This window comes from Sorghum bicolor, chromosome 5 (assembly GCF_000003195.3).
Source record: "Sorghum bicolor cultivar BTx623 chromosome 5, Sorghum_bicolor_NCBIv3, whole genome shotgun sequence".
Lineage (NCBI taxonomy): Eukaryota > Viridiplantae > Streptophyta > Magnoliopsida > Poales > Poaceae > Sorghum > Sorghum bicolor.
In genome coordinates this window covers 69,932,067-69,942,310 of record NC_012874.2, presented here as the reverse complement: position 1 = coordinate 69,942,310, position 10,244 = coordinate 69,932,067, and the positions used below count along the sequence as shown (strand labels likewise).

General features: G+C 40.9%; 1 long non-coding RNA gene across 2 annotated transcripts; it reads left to right on the top strand.

The window, feature by feature from the left end:
- LOC110435444 lies at positions 7,672-10,199 on the top strand. Of its 2 annotated transcripts, none has more exons than XR_002453135.1 (4): positions 7,672-7,889; positions 7,954-8,316; positions 8,687-9,119; positions 9,727-10,199. It is a non-coding gene; the product is annotated as an uncharacterized LOC110435444 (long non-coding RNA). The 2 variants fall into 2 exon arrangements; XR_002453134.1 differs by having other exon boundaries at positions 9,207-10,199.

The following is a 10,244-nucleotide window of genomic DNA, read 5'->3' as shown; positions in this document are numbered from 1 at the left end:
TATATAATTCAATAATCTATCGAATCTGTTAGTCATTCAATCATTCAACGGTACGTAGAAAAAAGAACCAAAGCAAACGCTGTTGGCGACGGCGGCCAGAAGTCAGAAAAAATGATAAAAAGACGCATGTCGGCGAAGAAAGGAAGAAGGCCAAGCAAAAGCTTCGGTCATGCCGTGCGCGGTGATGGTGGCATGGCATGTGGCGCGCGGTTGATGCTGCACCCATGCATGCATGCATGCAGCATGAGACGGCACATGGTCCCATCCCATGCCGGCCTACGTACGTACGTGTCGCCGATACATGTCGCGTTGCATGCAGCATGCAGCAGGAACAGCTAGGCAGTGCAACTGTGTGCAAGCAAGCAAGCAAGCAAGCCGAGACCGGCGACCTCCACATGGAGTTTAACTATTTGAACAGCTAGGTTTCCTAGTTTCAACCAAATGGATCGAGTTTACAACTTTTTTTGCAGCACATAACTAAAACATGCACGCATGCATCGATAATCCATATTTATTTCTATCACCACATAGCTTACAACACAGATTCTTCATAACTCACGGCTCAACTAAATAGACCTTTTTTAATATTAAATTATAGGGGTGTTGAGATGGTAAAACATGCACGCATATATACACCGATAATCCATATTTATTTCCTCCACTCCAAAATCGTGTCAAATAAGTAAAATTGGTTCCTTACTTTGTTGGAGTGGACTTAAGGTTTGTCCTTCTCCACTTGCATTTGTGACAATCAAAATGAAAGGCAGTATATGCACAGTACTATATGGAGTGTAGAATGAGGACACAGCCAAGCAACTTGCCTACCTAGTTGCCTTGCATGAGAGGGACTCGTGCCTATCTTCCAACCCACTTGCTTTCAGCCTTGCAGCATAAGCGTTTGACTGGCTCTCGTATATATCACCAGCTTCTCCAAAAATGTTCTTCATGCAAAACCTCACTTAGTTACTTCTCTTGACATACGGAGCATCCATCTCAGCAGTCCATTATCATTTAGCACTAGCAATTTATCTTGACATGCAAGGTGTTCATCTCGGTAGTCAACTATCGTTTGCAATTAACGTTTACTAGCACCAGACTTATAAGTCAGCGAGACATATCATCCTATATGAATACAATCTCTACAATTCTACTAATAAATCTATATATATATATATATTATATCATGTTCCTATATTACCAATAGTATACATATAAATTTCTTCTTTATACCCATGAATACGTATGAGGAATCCTCCTAGTATATTATATCTGAATGAATTCTCAGATAGTAGAGAAAGAGGCCGGCAAGTTTTTCGCGTGTGCACCCTATCTAGCTATCCCTTTTTGTTATTCAATTCTGCATGCTTTACATCCGAATATATTTCATAAGTACATACGAGAATCACATGAATTTTTTTTTCTAATAAAGAAGAAAAGATATATTCCATGCCCGGCCTTTTGCGCTTTGGAAAGTTAGCATCTGCAAAAATAAAAAGAAAAAAAAAACAAAAAGGGACCGCGCGCCGCTAAAATCAAACAAGCTGACAGCAGTTATGTGAATGTGAGAGAGATGGTGGGGGGGTGGATGATATGACTTTGGATCTGGATGTGCATGCATGCTTCCTCACTAGCTTTGGGTATATTATATCCGGATACGTACATAAAATGACCATCAGGCAGTCAGCTAAAGCAACGATTAATAACAAAACCAATAAGCAGAACCCGCGGGCGGCTAGGGGCACCAACAACGTTAACGTTAGCTAACAGCACTCTATGGCGCCCCACGTTTGGTCGATCGACGCATGCAAAGCAGATATCAGGAAGGTGCATCCTCCATATGCTTTATCAGCAGTCTTTTCTGCTTTCACTTTCTTCCCCAACACGTTTTTCACCTGGGCCTTGTTTAATTAGTTCCTCTCCAAAATCTAAAATTTTTCAAATTTTTTTATCACATCGAACATGTATGGAGTATTAAATATAAAAAAAATAAAAACCAATTGCACAGTTTACCTGTAATTTGTGAAACAAATCTTTTAAGCCTAGTTAACTTAGTCCATGATTAAACAAATTTGTCAAATACAAACGAAAATGCTACAGTAGTCAAAACTAAAAATTTTCGCGAACTAAATAGGGTGTTGTTGCTTCTCCATTTTGTCATTTGGGACTATCAGCTCCTCTGCAGGAGACTATATATAAGCATTTTTTAGACCATCACGCTTTTAATGATATGTAGGCCTTGTTTAGTTCCGAAATTTTTTTGAATTTCGTAAATGTAGCATTTTCGTTTTTATTTGACAAATATTGTCTAATCATAAATTAACTAGGATCAACAAAGATTCGTCTCGCGATTTACAGACAAACTGTGTAATTAGTTTTTGTTTTCGTCTATATTTAATGCTTCATGCATGTGCCGCAAGATTTAATGTGACGGGAAATCTTGAAAACTTTTTGGATTTCGGGGTGAACTAAACCAGGCCCGTAGCCTAAATACCTATATAGATGTCTATGCATGCACCGTGCTGCATTGGGGAAGTCTTTTATACACGCTTTCCTGCCACGGAAAGCGCACACGTGTACCCCACATCCGTGAAGATCGAGCAAACGGCGTTCGCAGTCAGCAGTCCACATCAGTGGCCGCAAAGCTAGTTCAGCTGGATGACGATGACTATGAAACGTGGGCCACACAGCCTACGTACTCAACACAAGTTGCAGGAGCAGTTGGTGAGTGGCGTGCCTGCGAGCACTAGGGCTTTTTCTAATCCTTGGTTATATCGAATCGTGTGTGTATATAGCCACCTCTATTTAGGATAATTTTATATATACTAATTTACGATAATATGTATATATATTTACGATAGTTGGATTACTATAACACATGAGAATATTTACCGTAATATTATAGTAAACCACTTAGTAAGGAGTTAGTATAATCTTATAAATTAATATAGTAATTATCGTAACTTAAAGTAGCTACAAAATAAGTTATTTTATAGCCAGCTACAGAGTAATAGTTCTATATATATATAACATTAAATATAGATTAAAAAAATAACTAATTATATAGAAATAGTTTGTCTAGATAAGTTTTTTACATCTAGTTGATTTGTAATTGAATAATATTTATTTAATACAAACAAAAATATTATAGTATCTATTTTATAAAAAATTTTACAACTAAACAAGGCCTACTACGTACTGCTAGTCTCTGCTGCTGCGAGTGTGTGTGTGTGTGAGCAGGGAGGTGAACACATCGCCGCCCTTCTCACCACACGTTCTTTGCATTGCTTGGTCTCCTGCATGGACGATCGATTCCACGCGGTCCTTGAGCAGATGGCTGCTAGCCAACCAAACTTAACTACTAAGCATACTACAGTAATAACAACCTACTACTATTAAAGAATTTCATGTCGGCAGATGCTTGCATTGCTTGCTTGACATGTCATCATCTTCGTCGATGCAGATGGCATGGTGACGGAGAGCTTTCAAGTGGACCGGTCCATGCCTTGCACTACTGTCCAAACGAACAGTTAGGCCTTGTTGGTCAAAATTTTTAAATTCAGCTAATGTAGTATTTTTGTTTATATATTTGGTATTATTGTTGTCCAACTATGAACTAACTAGACTTAAAAGATTCGCTCGCAAGTTACAAACAAACTGTATAATTAAATATTTTATCTATATTTAATGCTTTATGCATGCGTCCAAAGATTTCCATGTGATGGAAAATTAGTTTTGAAATTTTTTAGCAACTAAGAGCATCTCCAACAGGTTAGCTATCCTACCCTGTTTAGACAAAATTAGAGAAAATTAGGCTCCAATAGCCTCGCTAACGGGATTTCTAAAATACAAAAGTAGCTATTCCGTTTTTGTCGCTCGGGAGAAGAAGCGAGCGGCCTTGGCTCGCCATCCTATCCACCATGGGCCCTGCCTGTCAAGTGCCACGGCTGTCCTAGCCCCTGCCCCCACTAGTGCCGACGCCGATCCATCCTGCCGTCGTGCCGAGCGCCACCGCCATTGTTATGGCAACAAGTTGCGAGCAGCAATCGTCATGGCAACAACACTCATTCGTGGGCTCTGCAGCTGTGCAGGCGCGGGCGTCAAGAGCAACACCACCCAAAGTCAAGCAAGCTGCTACTCTTGAGACGAAGGCCAAAGCAAGATTGGCTGCCGCCGCCGCCGCCGCCGTAGCCCGTAGTGGCAGCAACAATGAGGCAAGTCGAGGAGACACATTGAGTCGGCGCTGCCGGGATGTGCGGGGAGGTGAATGCCTTGCGGAGAGAGGTGATATGCCTGCTCCGTTCAAAACCTTCAGCACCAGCGGCTGCCCGAGCGTCGTCGGTGTCCACGCCCCAGAGGTGCTCGACGATATGCGTCGTTTCAGTTTAATTCAAGCCTATGATGTGGAAGCATGTTCAAGAAATAGAAAGCCAATTTAGACAAGCTGTTGTGGGACTTCTCTATTTTGAATGGCTAAATTGTTTTAGAGAGCCAATTTCCATATCCAAATTTACCTATTCTCTTGGAGTTGCTCTAAATAAGATCTTAGTTTAGTATAGGTGGTGGTGGTGGTAGAACACGTCGATGTATATAATCTGGTTGGTCAGCGGAGGGGGACGGTTCTGTGTAGTGTTCGTTCCAACAGCTAGATTTGCCTGGATTTTAGTATTACCGTACCATTTCTGGTATATATTCATTTCACGCCCAACATAACCGTATGTCCCTCCATTCTGTTCCTGCGAGTATATTGAAGGGGAATATCTCAATCTCGTTTTGTCTGTTTCAAAATATAAAAAGGCCGGCCTTGCTTCTGAGTTGGGCTGCTTGCTAGTTAAGGAGGCCCAGCGTAGTGCGCATCTTCTGGTTGGATGAAGATGAAGTTTTTTTTAAAAAAAAACAAAACTGCGGTGACACTGACATCTCTATAGTCCATATATTTTATGTAAAGTCATCTCTGTGCCGAAATAGTTTACTACATAAGCTCAAATTAATTCTGGTTTATATATCGGAAGCAATAAACACTTGTTTTTGCACCCATGGTCTAACTAAGCGATGACGCAAAGATCCTACTATATGCAACCTAGTGAACCTAGGGTTCTCAGATTTAGCTGGCACGCTTTCGTGATGAAGAACGGTTAGATATATTTACACGAAAATTAGTAGAGGATAACTATTAGTTTCGGGACAAAGTAGAAAAAAATCGTCAAATAATCTCTCACTCGGGAGAGACTCCATCAGGGTGGTGATGTCGGCAGGTTGCCCCCAGTGGCGGAGCCAGAATTTTAAATTTGGGTATTCCTAGTTCCACAAAGTTAATCTATAGGTTGAAAATATAGTCAATTGTACTGTAAGTTAGCAACTTTAAACTAATATTTGCTTTCTAGAATATAGACTTCTAATTGAAATGCTAGTTTTTTTACATGTTTTGAGCTCAAATGTGCAAAATACTATATATTATAGCATTATACATTTATATATAAGTATATACACATATTTACATAAAAGTGTACCAAAATATTTGGGTATTCCTACATCCGCCACTGGTTGCCCCCCTAGATCAACTAGCAAATTTAGGCCCTGTTTAGTTCCCTACCCATTAAATGTAGATAAAAAAATAAACTAATTACACAGTTTGGTTGAAAATCGTGAGACGAATCTTTTAAGCCTAGTTAGTCCTTGATTAGCTTTTTAAGCCTAGTTAGTCCTTGATTAGCTTTAAGTGCTACAGTAACCCACATGTGTTAATGACAGATTAATTATGCTTAATAGATTTGTCTTGCAGTTTCCAGACGAGCTATATAATTTGTTTTTTTATTAGTTTCTAAAACCTCTCCCGATATCCTTCCGACATATCTGATGTGACACCTAAAAATTTTTCATCTCTAATCTAAACAGGACCTTAGGGCGTCACTCTTCACTAGTAATAAATAGGCTTTCAGTTTTTGGTGTCAGTTCTGAATTCGCAATCCCGGTTATGTAACCGGTACTGCTACCCTATCTACACTAGTGCTTGGTCTTTGGATGAAGAGAGAGGAACAACAACATTGGGTTTGGAAGAGATTAGGAGCGAGGTCAAATGTAGATTTGTTTGCATTATCTTTAGTTGCATTGGAAATCTCAATGGTCGTGGTCCCATGTAGTTCTAAACAGGGGGCGGTGTGTCATTAGGCTAGTCTCAGTGGAGTTTTATTAGAGTTTCATGTATATTAAATATATTAATGTGGCATCGTATTAATGAAGAGAGAGGTGATAAGAGTTTAATGGAGTAGAGAGAGTACTATGGGGATAAAACTCTTCTGCATTATTTCTAAAATATAAATGTATTGAAAACTGAGTCATGAAACCCTCACTGAGGATGACCTTATAAACCTTGTCAAAATACAATCTCAAACTCATACTTGCCTGCCAAACTTTTTTTTGGTGGGGTGATTCTTTTTGAAACCGTAATTTCCTTATGCAGACTCCAAACTAGGTATATTCTACATAAACATTTCAATCGTCTCAACTAAGTCCATTATGCATTTTTACAAACTTAGTTCGACCAGTTCCTCCCACCCCAAAAAGCCCAAGCTCAGACAAGTTTAATTGTCATATGCCCCCAGCTTTTTATTAAAGCTTGCATACTAGCAAATATCTTCTTAACCAAAATTGATTCATCCAATCAAGAATTAAACTTGCATGAGTAATTGACTGGAGATTCACTTACTGTCTACATGTATTGTGAGGTTAAAACAAGATGGAAGGTTAGCCACACATGTGCGTTTGCCAAGGTATATATGACACGCATAGGCTTAGACTCGGCTCGCGCTAGGCCCTAATAACATAAGTGGTGCGCGGTTTGTGAAGTTTTGTAACTCCAAACTAAGTGAGAGATAACGAACTAATATATGGTCCTCCAAGACTATTCACCGGCTTGTTTACGTTTTTTTTAGAACACGTTCGTCGACGTGTATTTCATCAAGAGGAGAAAAAAGGTTGTTTGTGTGAAAGCACAAAATACAAACTATATATATGTTCAATGTAGAGTTTTTTTTTGAAGATCAAGGGGGGGGGGGGGGGAATTGTTCCCCATCTGAATAATGTTCAGTGTAGAGTTGCATGCGAGCGAGCAACCAAATGGATCATCCATCTCCTCCTTAGGTTTATATTTGCATTGGGCCGTTCGCAGCTAGCATGTCGAATCGACCCGGCCGGTTGGCCACAGTAAATTCAACTCATCAGCTCGATCGGACAAGAATTCTCTTTCCGTCCAATCGCCGTCAAGCCGATCGAGTCCGACTACACACCATGTACGCAGGAGGCAGGACGGTCAGCCCCTGCTTAGACCAGTCTCAATGCAAGTTTCATGAGAGTGTCATGCACATTAAATAGGATGCCATATAAGCAAAATTGCTGACTTGGCAGGATCATTAAATGAAGGAGTTTCATCAGATGAGAGAGGAGTTTCATCTCCATGAAACTCTTATGGCTCGGTTACCTAGTTTACATTCTTGGTAACTGTATCATGAAACTATGCATTGAGTCTGGTCTTAATTTGGCTATATCTCCACAACTAAAACATCTAAAACTATTCCGTCCACACAGCAACCTGGTGTCGCTCGCTCCAGGCCCCACCCGGCGCTCGGCGCGCTCGCTCTCAGTCTCCCAGACTCCTACCAGCGCCTCTTCTTCTCCCGTAAAAATAGGAAAGGAAGGAAAGCCTAAATCTCCGCTCGCAATCTCATCCACCAGCCACGCTCCCCAGGCTCCATCCTGCCCACCTCGCTCCTCATGGCCCTGGCAGCCGCCAGGGTCCGTGCCCCCCCGGCCTCACCCCCACCCACCTCATTCCTCACGCTCGCGGTGGCCGCGCACAATCTGTGGAGACCGCGGAGCTCCAACGCTCTGCATAGGTAAGTCGGAGAGCAGGAGTGCCCCCTGTTCGATGAAAAGGACTGACCCTATTGTTCGATGCAGAGCCGTGGACATGACTGACGCAGTGACGCTAGCGCTTGAGCCCCCTCCCTCCAAGCAACAGCACTCGGCCCCTCCCGGCTGCCGCCGGCACTCAAGGCACAGCAAGGCGATGTGAAAGAGATGGATCTGTTCGGCCTGATAAGGACATGTGTGGATGATGCATAGGATGATGAGTGCAATGGAGGTGGCCTAAAGGAGAGAGGAAGACGTGAGGGGCAGGTCACAGGTGCGATTCTCGATCTTGCCGACTTCTGGAGGAGCGCTGATCTTGGAGTTGTTCTGCAGAAGTATCAATATTCATTGTGCAGCAGCTCATAAAGAGTGTCATGTTGTAGCTGAAGCCTACTCGATCTACTGCCTCGGGTGAGTCTCCAAACCATTAATGCTTACCGGTTGGGATTTGATATATTAATGGCTAGACTATTATTCAAATTGAGGGATTCCCCAAACCAAGCATCCTGAAATTTGGGATTCGACTGTTGTGCAAACCTCTTTGTAGAGAAATTTTTGTTTCAACCGATACTGATCCGATGAGTATTTTGTCTGGTTAAACATGAGCAAGATTTGAAAAATTCATGGCAAGCTATAATTCGAATGGCCGTGGATAATAAAACAAAATTAATTGGCACATTGTTTTTTTCTACATGGAAGATCCAGTTATATTGCATATGTTGATCTGTTTGGTAATTTGTTTGATATATTTTTCTGACATTCATCATATATCGTATTGTAGTTTGAAAGCCTGGAATTTATGTGCGAGCAACGCATATCCAATGAATCAAAAAGTACAGAAAATAGAAGGTATGACAACTAATAGTGTACATTTCCATCAATTTAGGTTCTGAATTAAGTTTGGATCCAAAGGGACATTATCAATTTCCCAGTCGAAATTCAGATACTTCAGCTAATTGCTTCTGCAAGCCCTACACTGTATGGTGTTGCCTGGTAGGACAAAACCAAGTTCATTCGTATGAGTATCTTGCAGTTCCCTGTGGCTTCCTTTTTTTACAGTCTTTTTCAATAGAGGGTACACTGTTAATTTTGTTGTTGTTCTTTGTTGCCGGTGCCGGACATTGTCGATTCTGCACATGTCCCTATTACATGTTCTGCACATTTGCATTTGAGGTGTATGTGTTTGTGATGTAATGCTGCTGCAAAAAAATAAGGTAATTTCTCTTGATCACAAGGTTACCTCTGCACTGCAAAATGTCTGTGAGATCGATCTTTGTTTATTTTTTGAACAATTTATGCAGGCAGGAAAGGAAAAGAATGGTGACTATTCACATGTTGAAAGAGACTAGATATACTACTTTTGTAGGAATAGCTGTAAGGAAAACAGGGAGGCCTAAAACTCATAACAAAAATTGATGCTAATTATTGGATAAGGCAGTGCGGATATGGTGTTGGATTGTTAAGCTATTTATTGGAGATAACATGGACCAATCAACTTGGGGAACGCAGGCAAAATCCATCTATGTTTTCACTTCTTTTGCAATAAAGTGATTTGCTCATTCTGCTTTGTTAAATGATCTCTGTAACTTATGAATAGCCTGTTTAGTTGTCTGTTGGTTTATTGGGGTAATATAGCTGAAAAAACTTGTGTTTTGTTGTGGACTGTTTGCTATAAAATATTACCATTATTTTGTTTGAGATTGGACCAGGTAAATATACCAATTAAGCAACAGCTTCATCAATTGGAATGCCCCATCTCCCCTCCTCAAATCTTGGCTATGATTAGGAAATGGCTGCTGATGCACTTAATGTTGATGACAGTCCCTACCACAAGAGTTCAATGTCTCCAAGCAGACCACTTCTCAGCAATCATTTCTAAGTGTTGGCCAGAGATGGAAGCTGCAACGAACTTGACCAGACAGACTGAAGCTTCGCCCCCTGCCCTTGTGGGTTTCACGTGTGCCTCTTCTGTCACAACAACAGGGTCAAGCTACAAGATGGATGCTGCTCAGGTCGCAGGAAGCAATATAACATAGTTTTTGCATCATTGTGGCCATGGCGTAAAAGCAACCATTGGTACTGGACGAGAGATGAAAAATATTAGAGGATCATATCTCCATTGCAATCTAAACTGCTTAAGTATTAATGGTAGACTTTTCATCATTGGCTTCAAAGGAGGCGTTTAGCTAAAGTGAATTGCAAGTTGGGCTTACAATATGTTTGACCATTTTGTTTTGGTTGCCTATGTCTAAACTCGAATGGATACCATAATGCATGCAAAGTGTTTTTCCATATATGATAACTGGAAAATATGAATAATTGTTCAGATTTTAACACCC